The sequence below is a fragment of the Pseudophryne corroboree genome, chromosome 5 (genome assembly GCF_028390025.1).
Source record: "Pseudophryne corroboree isolate aPseCor3 chromosome 5, aPseCor3.hap2, whole genome shotgun sequence".
Lineage (NCBI taxonomy): Eukaryota > Metazoa > Chordata > Amphibia > Anura > Myobatrachidae > Pseudophryne > Pseudophryne corroboree.
The window spans coordinates 370,552,806-370,570,125 of record NC_086448.1 but is presented as its reverse complement, the minus strand read 5'-3'; positions in this window follow the sequence as shown (position 1 = coordinate 370,570,125).

Below are 17,320 nucleotides of genomic sequence, written 5' to 3'. Positions count from 1 at the left end.
TTTTGACATTACAATCCATGCAATGCAACATTTTATGCAAAATTATGACATCACAGTCCATGCAAAGCAACATTTAATGCAACATTATTCAATCACAATCCATGCAATGCAACATTTAATGCAAAGTTATGACATCACAATCCATGCAATGTAAAATGCAATGCAAAATTATGACATCACAATCCATGCAATGCAACGTTTAATGCAAAATTATGACATCACAATCCATGCGATGCAACATTTAATGCAACATTATTCAATCACAATCCATGCAATGCAACATTTAATGCAAAATTGTGACATCACAATCCATGCAATGCAACATTTAATACAAAATTATGACATCACAATAAATGCAATGCAAAAAGCAATGCAACATTATGCAATCATAATACATGCAATGCAACATTTAATGCAAAATTATGACATCACAATCCATTCAATGTAACATTTAATGCAAAATTATGCCATCACAATCCATGCAATGCATCATTTAATGCAAAATTATGACATCACAATAAATGCAATGCAACATTATGCAATCACAATCCATGCAATGCAACATTTAATGCAAAATTATGACATCACAATCCATGTAATGCAACATTTAATGCAAAAATATGTCATCACAATCCATGTAATGCAAAATGCAATGCAACATTATGACATCACAATCCATGCAATGCAACATTTAATGCAAAATTATGACATCACAATCCATGCAATGCAACATTTAATGCAAAATTATGCAAACACAGTCCATGCAATGCAACATTTAATACAAATTATGACATCACAATAAATGCAATGCAAAAAGCAATGCAACATTATGCAATCATAATACATGCAATGCAACATTTAATGCTAAATGATGACATCACAATCCATGCAATGCAACATTTAATGCAACTTTATGACGTCACAATCCATGCAAGGCAAAATTATGACATCACAATCCATGCAATGCAACATTTAATGCAAAATTATGACATCACATTCTAAGCAATGTAACATTTAATGCAAAATTATGCAATCACAATCCATGCAATGCATCATTTAATGCAAAATTATGACATCACAATAAATGCAATGCAACATTATGCAATCACAATCCATGCAATGCAACATTTAATGCAAAATTATGACATCACAATCCATGCAATGCAAAATTATGACATCACAATCAATGCAATGCAATATTTAATGCAAAATTATGCACTCACAATCCATGCAATGCAACATTATGCAATGCAACATTTAATGCAAAATTTTGACATCACAATCCATGCAATGTAACATTTAATGCAAAATTATGACATCACAATCCATGCAATGCAAAATGCAATCTAAAATTTTGACATCACAATCCATGCAATGCAACATTTAATGCAAAATGATGCACTCACAATCCATGAAATGAAACATTAAGTGCAAAAAATATGACATCACAATCCATGCAATGCAAAATGCAATGCAAAGTTATGACATCACAATCCATGCAATGCAACATTTAATGCAAAATTATGCAATCACAATACATGCAATGCAACATTTGATGCAAAATTATGACATCACAATCCATGAAATGCAACATTTAATGCAAAATCATGACATCACAATAAATGCAATGCAAAAAGCAATGCAAAAATATGTAATCATAATACATGCAATGCAACATTTAATGCAAAATTCTGACATCACAATACATGCAATGCAACATTTAATGCAAAATTATGACATCACAATCCATGCAAGGCAAAATTATGACATCACAATCCATGCAATGCAAAATGCAATGCAAAATTATGACATCACAATCCATGCAATGCAACATTTAATGCAAAATTATGACATCACAATACATGCAATGCAAAATGCAATGTAAAATTATGACATCACAATCCATGCAATCCAACATTTAAAGCAAAATTATGCAATCACAATCTATGCAATGCAACATTTAATGCAAAATTATGCAATCACAATCCATGCAATGCAACATTTGATGCAAACTTATGACATCACAATCCATGAAATGGATTGTTGGGCAGTACGGATGGTTCAATGGTTAGCATTACTGCCTCACAGCACTGAGGTCATGGGTTCGATTCCCACCATGGCCCTAACTGTGTGGAGTTTGTATATTCTCCCCGTACTTGCGTGGGTTTCCTCCGGGTACTCCGGTTTCCTCCCACAATCCAAAAATATACTGGTAGGTTAATTGGCTCCCAACAAAATTAACACTAGTATGAATGTGTGTGTGTACATGTGATAGGGAATATAGAATGTAAGCTCCACTGGGGCAGGGACTGATGTGAATGGGCAAATATTCTCTGTACAGCGCTGCGGAATATGTGTGCGCTATATAAATAACTGTTAATAAATAATAATAATAAATAATAAATAATGAAATGCAACATTTAATGCAAAATCATGACATCACAATAAATGCAATGCAAAAAGCAATGCAACATTATGCAATCACAATCCATGCAATGCAACTTTTGATGCAAAATTATGACATCACATTCCATGCACTGCAACATTTAATGCAACATTTTGACATCACATTCCATGCACTGCAACATTCAATGCAACATTTTGACATTACAATCCATGCAATGCAACATTTTATGCAAAATTATGACATCACAGTCCATGCAAAGCAACATTTAATGCAACATTATTCAATCACAATCCATGCAATGCAACATTTGATGCAAAATTATGACATCACAATAAATGCAATGCAAAAAGCAATGCAACATTATGCAATCATAATACATGCAATGCAAGATTTAATGCAAAATTATGACATCACAATACATGCAATGCATCATTTAATGCAAAATTATGCCATCACAATCCATGCAATGCATCATTTAATGCAAAATTATGACATCACAATAAATGCAATGCAACATTATGCAATCACAATCCATGTAATGCAACATTTAATGCAAAAATATGTCATCACAATCCATGTAATGCAAAATGCAATGCAACATTATGACATCACAATCCATGCAATGCAACATGTAATGCAAAATTATGACATTACAATCCATGCAATGCAACATTTAATGCAAAATTATGCAAACACAGTCCATGCAATGCAACATTTAATACAAATTATGACATCACAATAAATGCTATGCAAAAAGCAATGCAACATTATGCAATCATAATACATGCAATGCAACATTTAATGCAAAATTATGACATCACAATCCATGCAATGCAACATTTAATGCAACTCTATGACATCACAATCCATGCAAGGCAAAATTATGACATCACAATCCATGCAATGCAAAATGCAATGCAAAATTATGACATCACAATCCATGCAATGTAACATTTAATGCAAAAAATATGACATCACAATCCATGCAATGCAACATTTAATGCAAAATTATGCAAACACATTCCATGCAATGCAACATTTAATACAAATTTATGACATCACAATAAATGCAATGTAAAAAGCAATACAACATTATGCAATCATAAATCCATGCAATGCAACATTTAATGCAAAATTGTGCAATCACAATCCATGCAATGCAACTTTTAATGAAAAATTATGACATCACAATCCATGAAATGCAACATTTAATGCAAAAATATGACATAACAATCCATGCAATGCAAAATTATGACATCACTATAAATACAATGCAAAAAGCAATGCAACATTATGCAATCACAATCCAAATAATGACATCACAATCCATGCAATGCAACATTTAATGCAAAATTATGCAAACACAGTCCATGCAATGCAACATTTAATACAAAATTATGACATCACAATAAATGCAATGCAAAAAGCAATGCAACATTATGCAATCATAATACATGCAATGCAACATTTAATGCAAAATTATGACATCACAATCCGTGCAATGTAACATTTAAAGCAAAAATCTGCCATCACAATCCATGCAATGCATCATTTAATGCAAAATTATGACATCACAATAAATGCAATGCAACATTATGCAATCACAATCCATGCAATGCAACATTTAATGCAAAATTATGACATTACAATCCATGTAATGCAACATTTAATGCAAAAATATGTCATCACAATCCATGTAATGCAAAATGCAATGCAACATTATGACATCACAATCCATGCAATGCAACATTTAATGCAAAATTATGACATCACAATCCATGCAAAGCAACATTTAATGCAAAATTATGCAAACACAGTCCATGCAATGCAACATTTAATACAAATTATGACATCTCAATAAATGCAATGCAAAAAGCAATGCAACATTATGCAATCATAATACATGCAATGCAACATTTAATGCAAAATGATGACATCACAATCCATGCAATGCAACATTTAATGCAAAATTATGACATCACATTCTAAGCAATGTAACATTTAATGCAAAATTCTGCAATCACAATCCATGCAATGCATCATTTAATGCAAAATTATGACATCACAATAAATGCAATGCAACATTATGCAATCACAATCCATGCAATGCAACATTTAATGCAAAATTATGACATCACAATCCATGCAATGCAAAATTATGACATCACAATCCATGCAATGCAACATTTAATGAAAAATTATGACATCACAATCCATGCAATGCAAAATGCAATCTAAAATTATGACATCACAATCCATGCAATGCAACATTTAATGCAAAATTATGCACTCACAATCCATGAAATGAAACATTAAGTGCAAAAAATATGACATCACAATCCATGCAATGCAAAATGCAATGCAAAATTATGACATCACAATCCATGCAATGCAACATTTATTGCAAAATTATGCAATCACAATCCATGCAATGCAACATTTAATGCAAAATTATGCAATCACAATACATGCAATGCATAATTTAATGCAAAATTATGACATCACAATAAATGCAATGCAACATTATGCAATCACAATCCATGCAATGCAACATTTAATGCAAAATTATGACATCACAATCCATGCAATGCAAAATTATGACATCACAATCCATGCAATGCAACATTTAATGCAAAATTATGAACTCACAATCCATGCAATGCAACATTATGCAATCATAATACATGCAATGCAACATATAATGCAACATTTTGACATCACAATCCATGCAATGCAAAATTTAATGCAAAATTATGACATCACAATCCAAGCAATGCAAAATGCAATCTAAAATTATGACATCACAACCCATGCAATGCAACATTTAATGCAAAATTATGCACTCACAATCCATGAAATGAAACATTAAGTGCAAAAAATATGATATCACAATCCATGCAATGCAAAATGCAATGCAAAATTATGACATCACAATCCATGCAATGCAACATTTATTGCAAAATTATGCAATCACAATCCATGCAATGCAACATTTAATGCAAAATTATGCAATCACAATACATGCAATGCAACATTTGATGCAAAATTATGACATCACAATCCATGAAATGCAACATTTAATGCAAAATCATGACATCACAATAAATGCAATGCAAAAAGCAATGCAAAATTATGTAATCATAATACATGCAATGCAACATTTAATGCAAAATTCTGCCATCACAATCCATGCAATGCATCATTTAATGCAAAATTATGACATCACAATCCATGCAATGCAACATTTAATGCAAAATTATGACATCACAATCCATGCAATGCAACATTTAATGCAAAATTATGACATCACAATCCATGCAAAGCAACATTTAATGCAAAATTATGCAAACACAGTCCATGCAATGCAACATTTAATACAAATTATGACATCCCAATAAATGCAATGCAAAAAGCAATGCAACATTATGCAATCATAATACATGCAATGCAACATTTAATGCAAAATGATGACATCACAATCCATGCAATGCAACATTTAATGCAAAATTATGACGTCACAATCCATGCAATGCAACATTTAATGCAAAATTATGACATCACATTCTAAGCAATGTAACATTTAATGCAAAATTCTGCAATCACAATCCATGCAATGCATCATTTAATGCAAAATTATGACATCACAATAAATGCAATGCAACATTATGCAATCACAATACATGCAATGCAACATTTAATGCAAAATTATGACATCACAATCCATGCAATGCAAAATTATGACATCACAATCCATGCAATGCAACATTTAATGCAAAATTATGAACTCACAATCCATGCAATGCAACATTATGCAATCATAATGCATACAATGCAACATTTAATGCAAAATTTTGACATCACAATCCATGCAATGCAACATTTAATGCAAAATTATGACATCACAATCCATGCAATGCAAAATGCAATCTAAAATTATGACATCACAATCCATGCAATGCAACATTTAATGCAAAATTATGCACTCACAATCCATGAAATGAAACATTAAGTGCAAAAAATATGACATCACAATCCATGCAATGCAAAATGCAATGCAAAATTATGACATCACAATCCATGCAATGCAACATTTATTGCAAAATTATGCAATCACAATCCATGCAATGCAACATTTAATGCAAAATTATGCAATCACAATACATGCAATGCATAATTTAATGCAAAATTATGACATCACAATCCATGCAATGCAACATTTATTGCAAAATTATGCAATCACAATCCATGCAATGCAACATTTAATGCAAAATTATGCAATCACAATACATGCAATGCATAATTTAATGCAAAATTATGACATCACAATAAATGCAATGCAACATTATGCAATCACAATCCATGCAATGCAACATTTAATGCAAAATTATGACATCACAATCCATGCAATGCAAAATTATGACACCACAATCCATGCAATGCAACATTTAATGCAAAATTATGAACTCACAATCCATGCAATGCAACATTATGCAATCATAATACATGCAATGCAACATTTAATGCAAAATTTTGACATCACAATCCATGCAATGCAAAATTTAATGCAAAATTATGACATCACAATCCAAGCAATGCAAAATGCAATCTAAAATTATGACATCACAATCCATGCAATGCAACATTTAATGCAAAATTATGCACTCACAATCCATGAAATGAAACATTAAGTGCAAAAAATATGATATCACAATCCATGCAATGCAAAATGCAATGCAAAATTATGACATCACAATCCATGCAATGCAACATTTATTGCAAAATTATGCAATCACAATCCATGCAATGCAACATTTAATGCAAAATTATGCAATCACAATACATGCAATGCAACATTTAATGCAAAATTATGCAATCACAATACATGAAATGCAACATTTAATGCAAAATCGTGACATCACAATAAATGCAATGCAAAAAGCAATGCAAAATTATGTAATCATAATACATGCAATGCAACATTTAATGCAAAATTCTGACATCACAATACATGCAATGCAACATTTAATGCAAAATTATGACATCACAATCCATGAAATGGATTGTAGGGCAGTACAGATTGTGTAATGGTTAGCATTACTGCCTCACAGCACTGAGGTCATGGGTTCGATTCCCACCATGGCCCTAACTGTGTGGAGTTTGTATATTCTCCCCGTACTTGCGTGGGTTTCCTCCGGGTACTCCGCTTTCCTCCCACAATCCAAAAATATACTGGTAGGTTAATTGGCTCCCAACAAAATTAACACTAGTATGAATGTGTGTGTGTACATGTGATAGGGAATATAGAATGTAAGCTCCACTGGGGCAGGGACTGATGTGAATGGGCAAATATTCTCTGTACAGCGCTGCAAAATATGTGTGCGCTATATAAATAACTGGTAATAAATAATAATAATAAATAATGAAATGCAACATTTAATGCAAAATCATGACATCACAATAAATGCAATGCAAAAAGCAATGCAACATTATGCAATCACAATCCATGCAATGCAACTTTTGATGCAAAATTATGATATCACATGCCATGCACTGCAACATTTAATGCAAAATTTTGACATTACAATCCATGCAATGCAACATTTAATGCATAATTATGACATCACAGTCCATGCAAAGCAACATTTAATGCAACATTATTCAATCACAATCCATGCAATGCAACATTTAATGCAAAATTATGACATCACAATCCATGCAATGTAAAATGCAATGCAAAATTATGACATCACAATCCATGCAATGCAATGTTTAATGCAAAATTATGACATCACAATCCATGCGATGCAACATTTAATGCAACATTATTCAATCACAATCCATGCAATGCAACATTTAATGCAAAATTGTGACATCACAATCAATGCAATGCAACATTTAATGCAAAATTATGCAAACACAATCCATGCAATGCAACATTTAATACAAAATTATGACATCACAATAAATGCAATGCAAAAAGCAATGCCACATTATGCAATCATAATACATGCAATGCAACATTTAATGCAAAATTATGACATCACAATCTATGCAATGTAACATGTAATGCAAAATTCTGCCATCACAATCCATGCAATGCATCATTTAATGCAAAATTATGACATCACAATAAATGCAATGCAACATTATGCAATCACAATCCATGCAATGCAACTTTTGATGCAAAATTATGACATCACATGCCGTGCACTGCAACATTTAATGCAAAATTTTGACATTACAATCCATGCAATGCAACATTTAATGCATAATTATGACATCACAGTCCATGCAAAGCAACATTTAATGCAACATTATTCAATCACAATCCATGCAATGCAACATTTAATGCAAAATTATGACATCACAAGCCATGCAATGTAAAATGCAATGCAAAATTATTACATCACAATCCATGCAATGCAACGTTTAATGCAAAATTATGACATCACAATCCATGCGATGCAACATTTAATGCAACATTATTCAATCACAATCCATGCAATGCAACATTTAATGCAAAATTGTGACATCACAATCAATGCAATGCAACATTTAATGCAAAATTATGCAAACACAATCCATGCAATGCAACATTTAATACAAAATTATGACATCACAATAAATGCAATGCAAAAAGCAATGCCACATTATGCAATCATAATACATGCAATGCAACATTTAATGCAAAATTATGACATCACAATCCATGCAATGTAACATGTAATGCAAAATTCTGCCATCACAATCCATGCAATGCATCATTTAATGCAAAATTATGACATCACAATAAATGCAATGCAACATTATGCAATCACAATCCATGCAATGCAACATTTAATGCAAAAATATGTCATCACAATCCATGTAATGCAAAATGCAATGCAACATTATGACATCACAATCCATGCAATGCAACATTTAATGCAAAATTATGACATCACAATCCATGCAATGCGACATTATGCAATCATAAGACATGCAATGCAACATTTAATGCAAAATTTTGACATCACAATCCATGCAATGCAACATTTAATGCAAAATTATGACATCACAATCCATGCAATGCAAAATGCAATCTAAAATTATGACATCACAATCCATGCAATGCAACATTTAATGCAAAATTATGACATCACAATCCATGCAAGGCAAAATTATGACATCACAATCCATGCAATGCAACATTTAATGCAAAATTATGACATCACAATCCATGCAATGCAAAATTATGCAATCACAATCCATGCGATGCAACATTTAATGCAACATTATTCAATCACAAACCATGCAAGGCAAAATTATGACATCACAATCCATGCAATGCAAAAAGCAATGCAAAATTATGCAATAATAATACATGCAATGCAACATTTAATGCAACATTATGACATCGCAATCCATGCAATGCAACATTTAATGCAAAATTATGACATCACAATCCATGCAAGGCAAAATTATGACATCACAATCCATGCAATGCAACATTTAATGCAAAATTATGACATCACAATCCATGCAATGCAAAATTATGCAATCACAATCCATGCGATGCAACATTTAATGCAACATTATTCAATCACAATCCATGCAATGCAACATTTAATGCAAAATTGTGACATCACAATCCATGCAATGCAACATTTAATGCAAAATTATGCAAACACAATCCATGCAATGCAACATTTAATACAAAATTATGACATCACAATAAATGCAATGCAAAAAGCAATGCCACATTATGCAATCATAATACATGCAATGCAACATTTAATGCAAAATTATGACATCACAATCCATGCAATGTAACATGTAATGCAAAATTCTGCCATCACAATCCATGCAATGCATCATTTAATGCAAAATTATGACATCACAATAAATGCAATGCAACATTATGCAATCACAATCCATGCAATGCAACTTTTGATGCAAAATTATGACATCACATGCCGTGCACTGCAACATTTAATGCAAAATTTTGACATTACAATCCATGCAATGCAACATTTAATGCATAATTATGACATCACAGTCCATGCAAAGCAACATTTAATGCAACATTATTCAATCACAATCCATGCAATGCAACATTTAATGCAAAATTATGACATCACAAGCCATGCAATGTAAAATGCAATGCAAAATTATTACATCACAATCCATGCAATGCAACGTTTAATGCAAAATTATGACATCACAATCCATGCGATGCAACATTTAATGCAACATTATTCAATCACAATCCATGCAATGCAACATTTAATGCAAAATTGTGACATCACAATTAATGCAATGCAACATTTAATGCAAAATTATGCAAACACAATCCATGCAATGCAACATTTAATGCAAAATTATGACATCGCAATCCATGCAATGCAACATTTAATGCAAAATTATGACATCACAATCCATGCAAGGCAAAATTATGACATCACAATCCATGCAATGCAACATTTAATGCAATATTATGACATCACAATCCATGCAATGCAAAATTATGCAATCACAATCCATGCGATGCAACATTTAATGCAACATTATTCAATCACAATCCATGCAATGCAACATTTAATGCAAAATTGTGACATCACAATCAATGCAATGCAACATTTAATGCAAAATTATGCAAACACAATCCATGCAATGCAACATTTAATACAAAATTATGACATCACAATAAATGCAATGCAAAAAGCAATGCCACATTATGCAATCATAATACATGCAATGCAACATTTAATGCAAAATTATGACATCACAATCCATGCAATGTAACATGTAATGCAAAATTCTGCCATCACAATCCATGCAATGCATCATTTAATGCAAAATTATGACATCACAATAAATGCAATGCAACATTATGCAATCACAATCCATGCAATGCAACATTTAATGCAAAAATATGTCATCACAATCCATGTAATGCAAAATGCAATGCAACATTATGACATCACAATCCATGCAATGCAACATTTAATGCAAAATTATGACATCACAATCCATGCAATGCGACATTATGCAATCATAAGACATGCAATGCAACATTTAATGCAAAATTTTGACATCACAATCCATGCAATGCAACATTTAATGCAAAATTATGACATCACAATCCATGCAATGCAAAATGCAATCTAAAATTATGACATCACAATCCATGCAATGCAACATTTAATGCCAAATTATGCACTCACAATCCATGAAATGAAACATTGAGTGCAAAATTATGCAATCACAATACATGCAATGCAACATTTGATGCAAAATTATGACATCACAATCCATGAAATGCAACATTTAATGCAAAATCATGACATAACAATAAATGCAAGGCAAAAAGCAATGCAAAATTATGTAATCATAATACATGCAATGCAACATTTAATGCAAAATTCTGACATCACAATACATGCAATGCAACATTTAATGCAAAATTATGACATCACAATCCATGCAAGGCAAAATTATGACATCACAATCCATGCAATGCAAAATGCAATGCAACATTATGACATCACAATCCATGCAATACAACATTTAATGTAAAATTATGACATCACAATCCATGCAATCCAACATTTAAAGCAAAATTATGCAATCACAATCTATGCAATGCAACATTTAATGCAAAATTATGCAATCACAATCCATGCAATGCAACATTTGATGCAAAATTATGACATCACAATCCATGAAATGGATTGTAGGGCAGTACGGATGGTGTAATGGTTAGCATTACTGCCTCACAGCACTGAGGTCATGGGTTCGATTCCCGCCATGGCCCTAACTGTGTGGAGTTTGTATATTCTCCCCGTACTTGCGTGGGTTTCCTCCGGGTACTACGGTTTCCTCCCACAATCCAAAAATATACTAGTAGGTTAATTGGCTCCCAACAAAATTAACACTAGTATGAATGTGTGTGTGTACATGTGATAGGGAATATAGAATGTAAGCTCCACTGGGGCAGGGACTGATGTGAATGGGCAAATATTCTCTGTACAGCGCTGCGGAATATGTGTGCGCTATATAAATAACTGGTAATAAATAATAATAATAAATAATGAAATGCAACATTTAATGCAAAATCATGACATCACAATAAATGCAATGCAACATTTTGACATTACAATCCATGCAATGCAACATTTAATGCAAAATTATGACATCACAGTCCATGCAAAGCAACATTTAATGCAACATTATTCAATCACAATCCATGCAATGCAACATTTAATGCAAAATTATGACATCACAATCCATGCAATGTAAAATGCAATGCAAAATTATGACATCACAATCCATGCAATGCAACTTTTAATGCAAAATTATGACATCACAATCCATGCGATGCAACATTTAATGCAACATTGTGACATCACAATCAATGCAATGCAACATTTAATGCAAAATTATGCAAACACAATCCATGCAATGCAACATTTAATACAAAATTATGACATCACAATAAATGCAATGCAAAAAGCATTGCAACATTATGCAATCATAATACATGCAATGCAACATTTAATGCAAAATTATGACATCACAATCCATGCAATGTAACATTTAATGCAAAATTCTGCCATCACAATCCATGCAATGCATCATTTAATGCAAAATTATGACATCACAATAAATACAATGCAACATTATGCAATCACAATCCATGCAATGCAACATTTAATGCAAAATTATGACATCACAATCCATGCAATGCAACATTTAATGCAAAATTATGACATCACAATCCATGCAATGCAACATTTAATGCAAAATTATGCAAACACAGTCCATGCAATGCAACATTTAAAACAAATTATGACATCCCAATAAATGCAATGCAAAAAGCTATGCAACATTATGCAATCATAATACATGTAATGCAACATTTAATGCAAAATGATGACATCACAATCCATGCAATGCAACATTTAATGCAACTTTATGACGTCACAATCCATGCAAGGCAAAATTATGACATCACAATCAATGCAATGCAAAATGCAATGCAAAATTATGACATCACAATCCATGCAATGTAACATTTAATGCAAAAAATATGACATCACAATCCATGCAATGCAAAATGCAATGCAAAATTATGACATCACAATCCATGCAATGCAACATTAAATGCAAAATTATGCAAACACAATCCATGCAATGCAACATTTAATACAACATTATGACATCACAATAAATGCAATGTAAAAAGCAATACAACATTATGCAATCATAAATCCATGCAATGCAACATTTAATGCAAAATTATGACATCACAATCCATGCAATGTAACATTTAATGCAAAATTATGCAATCACAATCCGTGCAATGCAACTTTTAATGAAAAATTATGACATCACAATCCATGAAATGCAACATTTAATGCAAAAATATGACATAATCCATGCAATGCAAAATTATGACATCACTATAAATACAATGCAAAAAGCAATGCAACATTATGCAATCACAATCCAAATTATGACATCACTAGCCATGCAATGCAACATTTAATGCAAAATTATGACATCACAATCCATGCAATGCAAAATTATGACATCACATTACATGCAATGCAACATTTAATGCAAAATTATGCAAACACAGTCCATGCAATGCAAAATGCAATGCAAAATTATGACATCACAATAAATGCAATGCAAAAAGCAATGCTACATTATGCAATCACAATTCAAATTATGACATCACAATGCATGCAATGCAACATTTAATGCAAAATTATGACATCACAATCCATGCAATGCAAAATTACGACATCACAATCCATGCAATGCAACATTTGATGCAAAATTATGCAAACACAGTCCATGCAATGCAACATTTAATACAAAATTATGACATCACAATAAATGCAATGCAAAAAGCAATGCAACATTATGCAATCATAATACATGCAATGCAACATTTAATGCAAAATTATGACATCACAATCCATGCAATGCAACATTTAATGGAAAATTATGACATCACAATCCATGCAAGGAAAAATTATGACAACACAATCCATGCAATGCAAAAAGCAATGCAACATTATGCAATCATAATACATGCAATGCAACATTTAATGCAAAATTATGACATCACAATCCATGCAATGCAAATTTAATGCAAAATTATGACATCACAATCCATGCAATGCAATATGCAATCTAAAATAATGACCTCACAATCCATGCAATGCAACATTTAATGCAAAATTATGCACTCGCAATCCATGAAATGAATCATTTAGTGCAAAAAATATGACATCACAATCCATGCAATGCAAAATGCAATGCAAAATTATGACATTACAATCCATGCAATGCAACATTTATTGCAAAATTATGCAATCACAATCCATGCAATGCAACATTTAATGCAAAATTATGCAATCACAATCCATGCAATGCAACATTTTATGTAAAATTATGACATCACAATCCATGAAATGCAACATTTAATGCAAAATTATGACATCACAATCCATGCAATGCAAAAAGCAATGCAACATTATGCAATCATAATACATGCAATGCAACATTTAATGCAAAATTATGACATCACAAACCATGCAAGGCAAAATTATGACATCACAATCCACGCAATGCAAAAAGCAATGCAAAATTATGCAATAATAATACATGCAATGCAACATTTAATGCAAAATTATGACATCGCAATCCATGCAATGCAACATTTAATGCAAAATTATGACATCACAATCCATGCAAGGCAAAATTATGACATCACAATCCATGCAATGCAACATTTAATGCAAAATTATGACATCACAATCCATGCAATGCAAAATTATGCAATCACAATCCATGCAATGCAACATTTGATGCAAAATTATGACATCACAATCCATGAAATGCAACATTTACTGCAAAATCATGACATCACAATAAATGCAATGCAAAAAGCAATGCAACATTATGCAATCACAATCCATGCAATGCAACTTTTGAAGCAAAATTATGACATCACAATCCATGCAATGCACCATTTAATGCAAAATTATGACATCACAGTCCATGCAAAGCAACATTTAATGCAACATTAATCAATCACAATCCATGCAATGCAACATTTAATGCAAAATTATGACATCACAATCCATGCAAGTCAAAATTATGACATCACAATCCATGCAATGCAACATTTAATGCAAAATTATGACATCACAATCCATGAAATGAAACATTTAATGCAAAACATTTGACATCACAATACATACAATGCAAAATGCAATGCAACATTATGCAATCACAATCCATGCAATGCAACACTTGATGCAAAATTATGACATCACATTCCATGCAATGCAACATTTAATGCAAAATTATGACATTACAATCCATGCAATGCAACATTTAATGCAAAATTATGACATCACAGTCCATGCAAAGCAACATTTAATGCAACATTATTCAATCACAGTCCATGCAATGCAACATTTAATGCAAAATTATGACATCACAATCCATGCAATGTAAAATGCAATGCAAAATTATGACATCACAATCCATGCAATGCAACGTTTAATGCAAAATTATGACATCACAATCCATGCGATGCAACATTTAATGCAACATTATTCAATCACAATCCATGCAATGCAACATTTAATGCAACATTGTGACATCACAATCAATGCAATGCAACATTTAATGCAAAATGATGCAAACACAATCCATGCAATGCAACATTTAATACAAAATTATGACATCACAATAAATGCAATGCAAAAAGCAATGCCACATTATGCAATCATAATACATGCAATGCAACATTTAATGCAAAATTATGACATCACAATCCATGCAATGTAACATTTAATGCAAAATTCTGCCATCTCAATCCATGCAATGCATCATTTAATGCAAAATTATGACATCACAATAAATGCAATGCAACATGATGCAATCACAATCCATGCAATGCAACATTTAATGCAAAATTATGACATCACAATCCATGTAATGCAACATTTAATGCAAAAATATGTCATCACAATCCATGTAATGCAAAATGCAATGCAACATTATGACATCACAATCCATGCAATGCAACGTTTAATGCAAAATTATGACATCACAATCCATGCAATGCAACATTTAATGCAAAATTATGCAAACACAGTCCATGCAATGCAACATTTAATAAAAATTATGACATCCCAATAAATGCAATGCAAAAAGCAATGCAACATTATGCAATCATAATACATGCAATGCAACATTTAATGCAAAATGATGACATCACAATCCATGCAATGCAACATTTAATGCAACTTAATGACGTCACAATCCATGCAAGGCAACATTTAATGCAAAATTATGCAAACACAGTCCATGCAATGCAACATTTAATAAAAATTATGACATCCCAATAAATGCAATGCAAAAAGCAATGCAACATTATGCAATCATAATACATGCAATGCAACATTTAATGCAAAATTATGACATCACAATCCATGCAATGCAACATTTAATGCAAAATTATGACATCACATTCTAAGCAATGTAACATTTAATGCAAAATTCTGCAATCACAATCCATGCAATGCATCATTTAATGCAAAATTATGACATCACAATAAATGCAATGCAACATTATGCAATCACAATCCATGCAATGCAACATTTAATGCAAAATTATGACATCACAATCCATGCAATGCAAAATTATGACATCACAATCCATGCAATGCTACATTTAATGCAAAATTATGACATCACAATCCATGCAATGCAAAATTATGACATCACAATCCATGCAATCCAACATTTAAAGCAAAATTATGCAATCACAATCTATGCAATGCAACATTTAATGCAAAATTATGCAATCACAATCCATGCAATGCAACATTTGATGCAAAATTA